Source organism: Boleophthalmus pectinirostris, unplaced genomic scaffold (genome assembly GCF_026225935.1).
Source record: "Boleophthalmus pectinirostris isolate CB_2022bp ecotype Guang Dong unplaced genomic scaffold, ASM2622593v1 HiC_scaffold_17, whole genome shotgun sequence".
Taxonomy (NCBI): domain Eukaryota; kingdom Metazoa; phylum Chordata; class Actinopteri; order Gobiiformes; family Gobiidae; genus Boleophthalmus; species Boleophthalmus pectinirostris.
The window spans coordinates 497,852-511,081 of record NW_026571115.1 but is presented as its reverse complement, the minus strand read 5'-3'; the positions used below and the strand labels follow the sequence as shown (position 1 = coordinate 511,081).

General features: G+C 41.2%; 1 long non-coding RNA gene, 1 other non-coding gene and 2 pseudogenes across 2 annotated transcripts; 2 read left to right on the top strand and 2 right to left on the bottom strand.

The window, feature by feature from the left end:
• Positions 1-486: 486 nt before the first annotated feature.
• Positions 487-9,726, top strand: LOC110160939 (C-reactive protein-like; annotated as a pseudogene).
• On the bottom strand, positions 8,948-13,226 carry LOC129408610 (uncharacterized). The gene is made up of 3 exons (XR_008632039.1): positions 13,168-13,226; positions 11,278-11,483; positions 8,948-9,086 (listed from the first exon to the last, which is right to left on the bottom strand). It is a non-coding gene; the product is annotated as an uncharacterized LOC129408610 (long non-coding RNA).
• LOC110160946 (C-reactive protein-like) lies at positions 10,366-12,531 on the top strand (annotated as a pseudogene).
• trnat-cgu (transfer RNA threonine (anticodon CGU)) lies at positions 12,783-12,854 on the bottom strand. The gene has a single exon. It is a non-coding gene; the product is annotated as a tRNA-Thr (tRNA).
• Positions 13,227-13,230: the final 4 nt, after the last annotated feature.

Sequence of the window (13,230 nt, the reverse complement as noted above, 5' to 3'; positions counted from 1 at the left end):
GACATTATGTTGCCTTTTTTTTGTTTTGTTTTTTATTTACTTTTTATTTAATAGGGTGCATATTGGACATCTGTAATTACAGTGTAAATATGGCCAATTATAGAAAAGATCCTAATTTCCATCTGTTGTCCCTTGACAGGTGACACTGAAAACAATTACAAAATTCAAAACAGTTACAAAGAGACATAACACAGAAGAGTAAAAGGCCAGATTAAAAGTGTTCACAGACTTGATTATCCTTCATCCACAGTTAAGGTGCAGTTTGAATGGAGATGGAGATGGATTTTCTCTTATTGTCAGTGGGAGACTGTTCCAATAATTATTCCTTTTGACAGACATGAATTTTCAAAATGATCAAAAATGATTAACTAAACTTATCCCAAACATTGCAGTGGTGATATGAGTGGTGCTTTTTGTCTAAGACTTTCTTTATCATTGAGATAACGGTGTTGAGTATCGAGTTTATTTCTTCCTAATGTGACAAGACGAGAAATTACTTTCTAAATTCAATTTGATTAATACTTGGTCCTAGTTTGAGCCCTTTAGTAAACAGACATCTTTGGTCCATAGTCCACTAGAAGTCTATATTCAGATAACACAGGGGTCAGGGTATATAGTACAGAATAGTACAGAGCACTTCATATAAAAACGAGTTCCCAGTGATCAGCCAAGACAACGCTTCAGACTGCAGGTAAGTCCACAACAACTTAGTCATTTATATAAGCCACACCACCAAGAACTTTTTGAAAATATTTTAAGGATTTTAACTTAAAGTGGGACTGAACAATTCCACAACTTGTTGTTTCCTCTTCACAAACAGACCTGAACTTGTGGTTTGTTTCGTTCACACGTTTAACACACAAACCCTGCGTTCTTCGCTCTAACTGCTTCACCTTGTGATGTAATGTAAAACAGGAAGTGCTCCATTGTGTTTTTGAAGTCCATACAATAATTTGTATGATTTCATACCTGGAATTTCCCATCTCTACTGAACAAAAATTAGAAAGTAGCTGTTAACTTAAAAACTACCACTACATGACATGAACAAGCATTTTGAATCCACAAAGCTTAACACTGAAATGTAGTCTACAGTAGAGCCCGACCGATATATCGGTTGGCCGATATTATCGGCTGATATGGGCAACTTTAGGCCGATAGCCGATATGCTTGCTGATAGGGGCCGATATTTCACGTGGGCATGTTATACCTCGTTATAAAGCTTAGACTCTCTACATTCTGTTCATTTAATCCAATTTACAGACAGATAAATGTCCTAATATGTGGCTCCACATCAGTATTTATCTACGGAGTCATTTGTCTGTGTGTGTCCGTACTGTCCCTGAACACACCACAGAGTCGCGTCACTCACGTGTGTTTGTTTACACCTGCAGACACAGATCCAAACACTGACATTATTTTCTTTTTACGGACAATCGGTTTGAGTCTGGATTAAAAGGACATTTATTAGTGCAAATTTGTGATGTGAGGAGGAGCCTGTATGAGCGGTGAGTGTTGGAAATTGTAACGGTCAGTATTACATTTATATTATTATTGATTCTGTAATACTTGATTGCGCCATCAGGTGGCGCCCCTTTTATTTTCTATTATACTGTAAGTCACAGGTCACAGGTCACTCGCTTGTTGCGGTGCTGTGTAATGTAATGGACACACACCTCTGTGCTCTACAACTCAAGTAATGTGCGGTACCGGTGTTAAACGGACTATTTCCTATTTCATGTATGATTCAGACTTAGCGCCGTGGAGACCTGGCATAGTATGGTTTCTAAATGTGTAATAAACCAAGTATCAGTGGAAATCAGTAAGTCTCGCTCTTCTCTCAGCTATCCCAGAGCACATGTTAAGGGCTATAGCTAGCGCTCTCCGCCGGATCACTACCACACGTTACAACTGGCGCCCGAACAGTTTTTCTCTGGACTTCGGTCAATGCGTCTCGAACTTCCACCCGTTTCATCGGACAGCCGGTCGGCTTTTACCTGTCATCGCTTCAGCAATTCTGGTGGTAACCGACAAATTCCTGGATATTACAGCGAGTTTGTTGCCGCTTTTCCTGCGGTGGAAACAGAAAGCTAACTTTATAACTCAAGACACCGTGGATCTGCGATATGGACCGAACCACTTTGGATTTAATTTAGCCCCAGAAAAAACAAAACAAAAAAACCTGAACTTTATGTACCACTTGAAGCGACGCGGGATGTTTATACACCCTCTTTGAAATATACGGACATTCCCCCTGTCTCCAGCAATTAGACGGTCCCGGACTTGACTCCGTGAGTGCTGACCTTAGCGACTACATTTAAAATATCACTGCTAGTCATATACACGTGGTTTTAGACGACAGTAGTCTTCTTTCGCATTGGACTTTAGCTCTCAGGTTTTTCTGTAGTTAAGCCATTACTACATTGGCACTAACGTTAATTTCGGGTGCTATTATAGCTGCTTTTCCAAATTTATTATTGACCAGCATTTTTACGTCTGTTGTAGATTTTTAAGTCAGTTTAGCCTATTCCTTACTGATTTTTCACTTTTATTACTACATACAGACAGTGCTGTGCTCATATTTTTTTTTCTAAAGCACAATGGCCCACTACTTGGACGCACAGGACCACGAGGACTGTGACTCTGACATGGAGCTTATTTCCTTACCAATGCAGAATATTATATATGAAAACAAACCGGACCTTCATCAAGAAGTAGTCAATTTAAAGGCAGAAGTTAACAGACTTAGTGACTGTTTACGTGACTCACTGGACATGCAAAAGAGTATGCTTAAGCAGTGGGACCGTCTCAACAATGAAAACCCCACTCATCCTGCAGCCCAGCCGTCCAACATTTTCCCAATGGCTGCTTCTACACCGTATGTACCCACCGCAAACAGAGCTGATCCTGCGGTCAACCCTCAACATACCAACCACTTTCTCAGCTCCCACACGCTGGAGCTGACCAACACTTCACGAGCGATCGCAGCGGCCTTGCATCATGCCAAACTAGAGCCTCCAGTGTTTGCAGCAGACCATGGGGTACAGCCAGATGATTGGTTGCAAGCTGTCACAACATACAAATCCTCATTGAACCTTTCTGATGGACAATTATTGACTGAACTTCCACACTTCCTCGCCAAAGAACCTAGCAAATGGTTCAGAGCCCTGAGCTCCCACATCACATCATGGGCTCAGTTTTGTCAACTGTTCCAAACTGTCTTTCTACCTGCAGACAACCAGGAGCGCATACTAAGAGGTCTTCTGGATCGTGTCCAGGCTCAAGATGAGCCTCTACCAACTTTTGTTGCCCACATGCTGAGTGAGTTTAACAAACTGAAAAGTCCACTACCTGAAAGAGAACAGATTGAACTGATTAGAAAGCATTCTCTTGAAAAGTACAGAGTTGCACTTTATGGCACTCGCATCACTTCAGTAATGGACCTTTTGCTACGCGCTCATGAGCTCCACTCTATGCTTGGACCAAGTGGACCACAGCCTTCACCTCGTTACAAGGAGCAGCGCAAACCTGAACCCCACTGTTTCAGATGTTCTCAACCAGGGTTCACCACGCGCACCTGCCCCAACTGCAACAATCGCTCTCCAACGACACATGTCACTGTTGAAGCTGCGGGGCCTGGTCCGGTGCAACCACCTCAACCACCTGGTCCCCCAGACTTGGACCATCAAAAGGCTGACAATAACAACACCCCAGCCCCGCCCCAAAACAGGCAGTCGGGAAACTACAGAGGGGGGAGGACATTTCACAGAGGCCACCCTCCCTCCAGACGCTAACTGAGCCTCACCTGCCGCAAGATGGACCAATCTTAGGACACTTAGAGGACAATTTTTCCAAAGTCCACTGGAATACACCTCTGAGAACAAAACTGAACTTTAATGCTACTTCCGTAGAAGCTACTCTTGACACGGGGGCTTCTCTTTCCGCTGTTAGAGCCGACCTCATTCTAGTTAATGACACCCACCACAATAAAACACATGAATGGAATGGCCCACCAGTTAACCTTGCCAATAACGCTCCTTGCATTCCAGAAGGTGTCACTTGGCTGAATGTTGGGTTCATGAACAAAAGATTTTACCAACGTTTTGCCATTATCCCAAAGCTGTCTACTCCTTTCATCCTGGGAATGGACTTTATGACAAGAGCTTCTATTTCCATTCATATTCCAACAAGAACTGTCTTCATGGACGACATCCCCTGCCCATTCACGGATGAAGAGGGGGACAGTCCATTTGATTACTCGGATGTGCCTGAAGCTATAATGTCTATGGACACACTACACTCTGACCTCACATCGAAAATGTCAGAGGCCAACCTCACCGAGGACAACAAAAATGCCTTGGTCAGCCTCCTCGCCAAGTTTGGACCAATGTTTGATGGCCGTCTTGGTCAAACATCACTCACCGAACACATCATTGAAACAGGTGATGCTAAACCTGTGAATCTGCCACCTTATCGCACGGCACCTGCAAAAAAACGTGTGATTGAAGAACAGGTGCAACAAATGTTAAAGGACAATATCATAGAACCTTCTTCCAGTCCATGGGCCGCTCCTGTAGTCATTGTTAACAGGGCAGCTACAGACCCCAGATTTTGTGTGGACTTTAGAGGTCTCAACCAAGTAACACGAAAGGACTCATATCCCTTACCTCGGGTAGATGAAGCATTAGATTTTCTAGCTAGGGGTAAGTTTGTCACAACACTAGATTTAGCACGAGGCTATTGGCAGGTTGCAGTTGCAGAGGAGTCTAGACCAAAGACTGCTTTTATCTCTCATTGTGGTCTTTTCCAGTTTCGGGTACTACCCGCAACATTTCAAAGACTCATGAACTCAGTGCTTGCAGGCCTCATTTACAAAACATGTGCAGTTTACTTGGACGATATTGTCGTCGCCTCTCCTACCTTTGAACAGCATCTGGCAGACCTTGAAGAAGTGCTCGCCAGACTCCAAGCTGCTGGTCTGACGCTGAAACTCAAAAAGTGCCAGTTCTGCCTAAAGGAACTCACCTTCCTCGGCTACCGCATCACGTCTTCAGGTGTTAAGCCAGACCCGGACAAGATCAAGGCGGTGATGGAGTTCAACACCCCAGCTACAGTGAGACACGTCCGACAGTTCCTCGGCCTGACCGGATACTATCGACGCTTCATACAGGATTACGCTCGTCACGCGGAACCTCTGCACGCGCTCACGAGGAAGGACGCCATTTTTCACTGGGACGACAGTTGCCAAAAAGCTTTCGATATTTTAAAAAGACGAGTCACATCGGCCCCTGTTTTGTCATTTCCAGATTTTAGGCGCCCCTTTTTCATTCACACTGACGCATGTGATGTTGGTCTTGGTGCTGCTTTAATGCAAAAAGATGACAAGGGTCACGAGAATGTTGTGGCATTTGCTAGCCGCTCCATTCACAAAGCTGAACTCCCCTACAGCACTTCAGAAAAGGAATGCCTCGCTGTGATTTGGGCCCTTGAGCATTTTCGTCCATATGTTGAGGGTATGCATGTCACTATCTATACAGACCACAATAGTCTCAAATGGCTTATGTCACGTCAGAATCCCACTGGCCGGCTTGCCCGCTGGTCACTTCGCCTGCAGGACTTTGATTTCACTATAGTGCACAAACCTGGCACACGCAATAAAGTCCCAGACGCACTGTCGCGTAACCCACTGCCCCTTGCTTGTGAAGGCCCCATAGATCTCTTGTCCGAGCATGCTGTCATTGGCAGTTTAGACTTTCGCGCCCTGCCCCTGTTTTGTTTACAGATCGTTCTCATGTCAGACAGTTGCAGCTAGACGACCCTGTTGTTGGTCCACTGCTGAAAGATATTGAAAATGACTCAGAAATTTATTTAGACAATAATAATCTGTCACAGTATGTTGTTTATGACTCACTTCTCTACTACAAAGACTCTAAAGCCACATGTACCTTGCATCCTTTAAAGGAGCTTAAGTTATATGCCCCTATGTCTATTAGAGGTACCTTACTGGATTATTACCATGACCACCCCACTGCAGGTCATCTTGGTGTTTCAAAGACTCTAGCTAGATTACGTCTCAGATTTTTCTGGCCAAAAATGGCATCTGATGTTAAACGTTATGTGACCTCCTGCTCAGTCTGCCAACTCACGAAGCCTAGCCAGAGAAAACCAGCAGGTTTTATGGTTAAGTAAGTCTCGCTCTTCTCTCAGCTATCCCAGAGCACATGTTAAGGGCTATAGCTAGCGCTCTCCGCCGGATCACTACCACACGTTACAAAATATGTCGACTCTGAAGCTAGTTTTTGTCATTTGTTATGGGTTAGCTGCTGTAGCTCCCGCACATAAACAGACTGTTTTCTATTGGTCTGTTCTAAAGTGATTATATTGGCCGTATATTTGCTACTGGACCTGCACTGATATGTAAATGAGCTGTGAACAGACGTGTGAATTATGACATATGCGCATATAATTAATTACCGCAGCGCGCACGTATTTACGGCTAAAGGCTAATAGCGCTACTTTCTTTACTAGTTATGGGTCCGTCGCGAACAAAATGACTCTTAGAACCGGCTCTTTGAAGGGAACGACGGGAGCCTGATCCTTATTGGGAGCCGTGTTTTCTCTTTCTCTCACTTTTTTTCTCTTCACGCCGCGTGCAGATTCGTGGTTTGACAGCGGCAGCGGCTAAAAACGAAACTTTGAGAAATTTGCGTGTACGTAGGATTAAAAAAAATAAAAATTTAAAAAACGAGCATATTTGACTGTAGTTTAGCATAAAATAAATAAGTCCTAGTTTAGTCCTTTTTCAGTCCTGGTTTAGACCTGGTTTAGACGTGCTTTAGTCCTGCTTGCAACAAAACAATCTGAAGAGCCACTTGGGAGCCAAAAGAACCAGCAGCTTTTAGTGAGCCGAGCCAAAAGAGCCGGTTCTCTAAAAAGAACTGGAATGACTAGTGTCTAGAATGTGATGCAAAAATGCCATTAAGCCAACCTACTGTCTGTAAATATGATGTAAAGAGGCAGAATAACAATAAATGTTGCCTAAATAAACCCAATTTAAAATCCACCGGAGTCAAACCTAAGTTTTTTAAACAATTCAACATTTACAGTGAATTTTTACATCACTAAATATATCGGTGATTATATCGGCAGCTCCAACTTCCATTATATTGGTTTCATATCGGCCACAGCAAAATCCATATCAGTTGGGCTCTAGTCTACAGTTGCACTTTCATTAGTAATTTGAGTTGTTTCAGTTTATGATGATCAGTTTTATTTGTATTCAAGTATGTCAAAATATTGTATCATTAATCATTACGTAATAATTATTTTGTGTTTCAGACAAAATGAGGCTGTCTGCTGTGCTCTTCTTCTGTGCTGCATCTCTGGCTCTGGCAGGTAAAACATGACTTAACATATACAGTATATATTTTTTATAAATGTACCATCAATTATTATGATTATTTTTTAACATGATAAATTATATTATTGTATATTGTCCAATCCCTAGTTATTGTGTCATCTGAAACCCAGCAATACTGTGTCTTACCGTTCATTTTGGTCCTGTAGGGGGAGTCAGTGTGAGGTCTCTGGTCTTCAGCTCTGAATCGGCCTCAAACTATGTGACTGTTAGGCCTCTGAAGCCTCTGGACCTCAGCGCGTTCACACTGTGTCTGCGTCTCGCCACTGAACTCAAGACAGAGCAGAGAGATCATCCTTTTCGCCTATAGGACCAAGTACTTTGATGAGCTCAACCTGTGGAGGGAGTTGGACGGGAGGTACGGCAGAGTTACAAACTTGCAGTAAAAAGTACTGCTTAAGGTAGTACGGGCCAATTCACCAGGAGGCCTGAGGGCCAAAATAAATGGGTCTGAGGGCTGCATTCAGCCCCAGGCCATAGTTTGGACATGCTGGTGTTAGACCAATCACACTGTTCCTTATGTCCAGTGTTTAGTCCCAGTTTAAGTCTACAGTGCCATAGTCTAAAACAAGTTGAGCATTTACTTGCCATTAAAGATGTACTTTTTACTTGTTATTTTATCATAAATATAACATATAGAGGTTAAGTACTTTTTTATGGTAGCATTATGTAACTCTTCTGATGTGGCGGCCATCTAGTCTCCATGGAGATGTTATGGTTTTACCAAAAATGTTTCTTTGTATGGCACTAAAACTGTTTTATTTACCATTATTATTTTGCATTTATTCAGTTGTTCATGTGGCTCAAAAATACCAGGAAGTGTAACCACGCTAAACTTGGCCGTGCTAAAGCCCAGCTTGGTTGCAGGAGTAACCCGTCTGTGTTCGTCTTTGACTGTCGTATAGTTTATCTGCGTTGTGTTGTAAACAAATGGACACGGTGCTGTCTTTTGTGGTTTTAATCTGCATGAAACAAAATATCTACTGGTCAGGATACCTCGGCTCAACACAGCGAGCAGTTCTACAAGGAGAGCAAGTCACATTAGCATCTAAAATTTAGCTTTTGTCACGACATGTGCAAAGTCCATTACTGTATAATAACTCATACATTGTACAAAATATTAGCTCAAACATGTTCTGGATGACATAAATAAGTTGTACAATTAAGCTGGGTTCATATAATAAGTAATTAAACAGAAATACATGATTTTTAACCTAAAATCAGTGACCCACCTCGCGGCCATCTCTAATGAACTGACAACATGCTCTTGGCGCCAGGGGCACTTATCCACTTCCGGTCACCACAAGAGGGCATTACTCAACCAAAATATATTAGTCCAATAAATGTAATGACAAGTGGAATAAAATACCCTGTAATCACTGTTACAAAAGCACATGCATTTCTGCTTTTTCTGCCTCCTGTATCTTGGTGTACACTGTTTGATTTCTGTCTCTCCCTCAGAATCGGCCTGTACCTGAGTGGAGATGGAGTGCTCTTCCAGATGCCTCCACTGGGCCCCCTGCAGACACACCTGTGCATTACATGGGAATCTCTCACCGGAGCCACAACGGTTTTCATGGACGGCAAGAGAAGTCTGACCAAGATCTACCAGAAACGCCACAACGTTCGCAGCGGTGGCCAGATCATCATCGGCCAGGACCCAGACGAGTACCTGGGAGGATTTGATGCCAATCAAAGTTTTGTTGGTGAAATATCAGACATTAACTTGTGGAGCAGTGTGCTTCCAGACAGTGTTATAAAGGCAATGTCTGACAGTGGCCAAACAATCCAAAGTGGAGATGTCATAGACTGGAGCGAGGCAAATTTAGAGGTTACCGGACAGGTTGGTATTGTCCAGAGAGATATATAATGTTACTTTTCAGAAAGATTTTCAGACTGTATTGTTTGTTTTTCCATATGAATTATTAACTGTTAAAAAAAAACATGTATCTGACCCATCCAAAAATAAATATAATAGAATAAATATAATCAATTTGGCACTGAACCTGATCATTTCTGTTATCGATTAGACCCAAGACCATGCTATATTACAACAAAAATCTGCAATTGAACAATACTGATTTTGGCTGCCACCCTATTTGTATTAAATAATATTGGCCTACAGAATACTATGATCTCATCTGAAACGCAGCAATTGTCTAAAAATGTGGCTTTTGTTAGATCAAAATTGGAATAGTGTTAATAGACACAATACCATGTTTACTTTCTATTCCAATAATGTCATGTCTCTATCTTTACTGGTCATGCCTTATAACAGCTGGATTCATTTAAAATGTTTGTTTTGTGTTTTTGTTTTTTTTTTTTTTGTTTTTTTTTTGATAGAGTGCATATTGGACATCTGTAATTACAGTATAAATATGGCCAATTATAGAAAAGATCCTAATTTCCATCTGTTGTCCCTTGACAGGTGACACTGAAAACAATTACAAAATTCAAAACAGTTACAAAGAGACATAACACAGAAGAGTAAAAGGCCAGATTAAAAGTGTTCACAGACTTGATTATCCTTCATCCACAGTTAAGGTGCAGTTTGAATGGAGATGGAGATGGATTTTCTCTTATTGTCAGTGGGACACTGTTCCAATAATTAGTCCTTTTGACAGACATGAATTTTCAAAATGATCAAAAATGATTAACTAAACTTATTCCAAACATTGCAGTGGTGATATGAGTGGTGCTTTTTGTCCAAGACTTTCTTTATCATTGTGACAAAGGTGTTGAGTATCAAGTTTATTTCTTACTAATGTGACAAGACGAGAAATTACTTTCTAAATTCAATTTGATTAATACTTGGTCCTAGTTTGACCCTTTTAGTAAACAGACATCTTTGGTCCACAGTCCACTAAAGGTTTATATTTAAATAACACAGGGGTCAGGGTATATAGTACAGAATAGGGCACTTCATTAAAAACAAGAGTTCCCAGTGATCAGCCAAGACTACGCTTCGGACTGCAGGTAAGTCCACAACATCTGAGTCATTTATGTGAGCTACACCACCAAGAACTTTTTGAAAATATTTAAAATTTCAAGCATTAATCTTTTAAGGATTTTAACTTAAAGTGGGACTGAACAACTCCACAACAACTACAGCCCAAGCAAACTGTCAAAAGGACAATATTACACTCTCTTCTGATCTGTTATGATGTTGTTTCCTCGTCACAAACAGACCTGGAGTTGTGGTTTGTTTCGTTCACACGTTTAATACACAAACTCTGCGTATTTAAGATGAGTTCTTCTCTCAAACTGAAAACACTCTGCTTCACCTTGTGATGTAATGTAAAACAGGAAGTGCTCCATTGTGTTTCTAAAGTCCATACAATCATTTGTATGATTTAAGACCTGGAATTTCCCACCTCTACTGAACAAAAATGAGAAGGTAGCTGTTAACTTAAAAATTACCACTACATGACAAGACATGACAAGGTGGAACAAGCATTTTGAGCTTTGGAGATGTAGACTCCAAAGTCCACAAAGCTGAAAGTTAACACTGAAATTTAATCTCTAGTCCCACTTTCATTAGTAATTTCAGTTATTTTAGTTCGTGATCAGTTGTTTTATTTGTGTTCAAGTATGTCAAAATATTGTATCATTAATCATTAAGTAATAATTATTATTGATTTATTTTTGTGTTTCAGACAAAATGAGGCTGTCTGCTGTGCTCTTCTTCTGTGCTGCATCTCTGGCTCTGGCAGGTAAAACATGACTTAACATATACAGTATATATTTTTAATAAATGTAACATCAATTATTATGATTATTTTTAACATGATAAATTATATTATTGTATATTGTCCAATCCCTAGTTATTACGTCATCTGAAACCCAGCAATACTGTGTCTTACCGTTCATTTTGGTCCTGTAAGGGGCGTCAATGTGAGGTCTCTGGTCTTCAGCTCTGAATCGGCCTCAAACTATGTGACTGTTAGGCCTCAGAAACCTTTGGACCTGTACGCGTTCACACTGTGTCTGCGTCTTGCCACCGAACTGCAGACGGAAAACAGAGATCATCCTTTTCGCCTACAGGACCAAGTACTTCGACGAGCTCAACCTGTGGAGGTACAGCAGAGAGAGGAGGCCTGAGGGTCAAAATAAACGGGTCTGAGGGCTGCATTCAGCCCCCAGGCCATAGTTTGGACATGCCGGTGTTAGACCAATCACACTGTTCCTTATGTCCAGTGTTTAGTCCCAGTTTAAGACTACAGTGCCATAGTCTAAAACAAGATGAGCATTTACTTGCCATTAAAGATATACTTTTTACTTATTTTATCCTTAATATAACATATAGAGGTTAAGTACTTTTTTATGGTTGCATTATGTAACTCCTCTGGTGTGGTGGCCATCTAGTCTCCATGGAGATGTTATGGCTTTGCCAAAAATGTTTCTGTATGGCACTAAAATGATTTTATTTACCATTATTATTTTGCATTTATTCAATTGTTCATGTCGCACAGAAATACCAGGAAGCACATGCATTCCTGCCGTTACACACGTCTGTCCTGTATCTTATACAGTATACAGTGTTTGATTTCTGTCTCTCCCTCAGAATCGGCCTGTACATGAGCGTAGAGGGAGTGCTCTTCCAGATGCCTCCACTGGGCCCCCTGCAGACACACCTGTGCATTACATGGGAATCTCTCACCGGAGCCACGACGGTTTTCATGGACGGCAAGAAAAGTCTGACCAAGATCTACCGGAAAGACCACAACGTTCGCAGGGGGGGCCAGATCATCATCGGCCAGGACCCAGACGATTAACTGGGACATTTTGACACCAAACGAAGTTTTGCTGGTGAAATATCAGACATTAACTTGTGGAGCAGTGTGCTTCCAGTCAGTGTTATAAAAGCAATGGCTGACAGTGGCAAAACAATCCAAACTGGAGATGTCATAGACTGGAAAGTGGCAAATTTAGAGGTTACCGGACAGGTTAGTATTGTCCAGAAAGATATATAATGCTACTTTTCAGAAAGACTTTCCGACCGAATTGGTTTGTTTCTCCACATGAATTATTAACTGTTAAAAAAAACCAAAACTATATATCTGGCCCATCCAAAAATAAATATAATATAGTAAATAAAATAAATTTGGTACTATTTAAATTCACCTTAAAGAATTTACAAGACTTTTTGGAGTGAAGAATACTGTGATGTCATCTGAAACCCAGCAATTGTCTAAAATGTGGCTTCTGTTAAATCAAAATTGTAACAGTGTTGTCACAAAAAATTCAGACGCAATACCTTTTTTATTTTCCATTCCAATAAAGTCATGTCTCTAACTTTACTGGCCCTACATTAGGACAGCTGGATTAATTTAAAATTTCAAAAACAATCAGTTTCTTCACAAGCTGCAGGCACGGACGGGGTTCGAACCCGCGATCTTCGGTTTACGAGACCGACGCCTTACCACTTGGCCACCGCGCCTGGTATTGCGTATGGGACACTGTAAAAAATTAAAAACACCGTATCTCTCACTCATTTGCTCGAAATGACTTGTCTTTTTGCATAAAATTAAACGGGCAATATTCATCTAATAGCTAGGCGTATTGCACAAAATAAATGATTGTTTTTTTATATACATAATTTTGCTATTGTAGGAAAATTCGTCGGCAACCCCCGTAGAAAAACGTCTCTTTTAGCCAGCCGGGACATCATTGTAACTAGAGGCCGTTGCTTTTGTTTATAAAATATATAACAGAACGGTATACTTCTACAGTTTGCGCAGAAAAAGACTTACTTTCGTCAGATCGTTTATGCTTTTTACAGCGCAGTTACCACGCTTTCGGTGTCACCCGGAAGA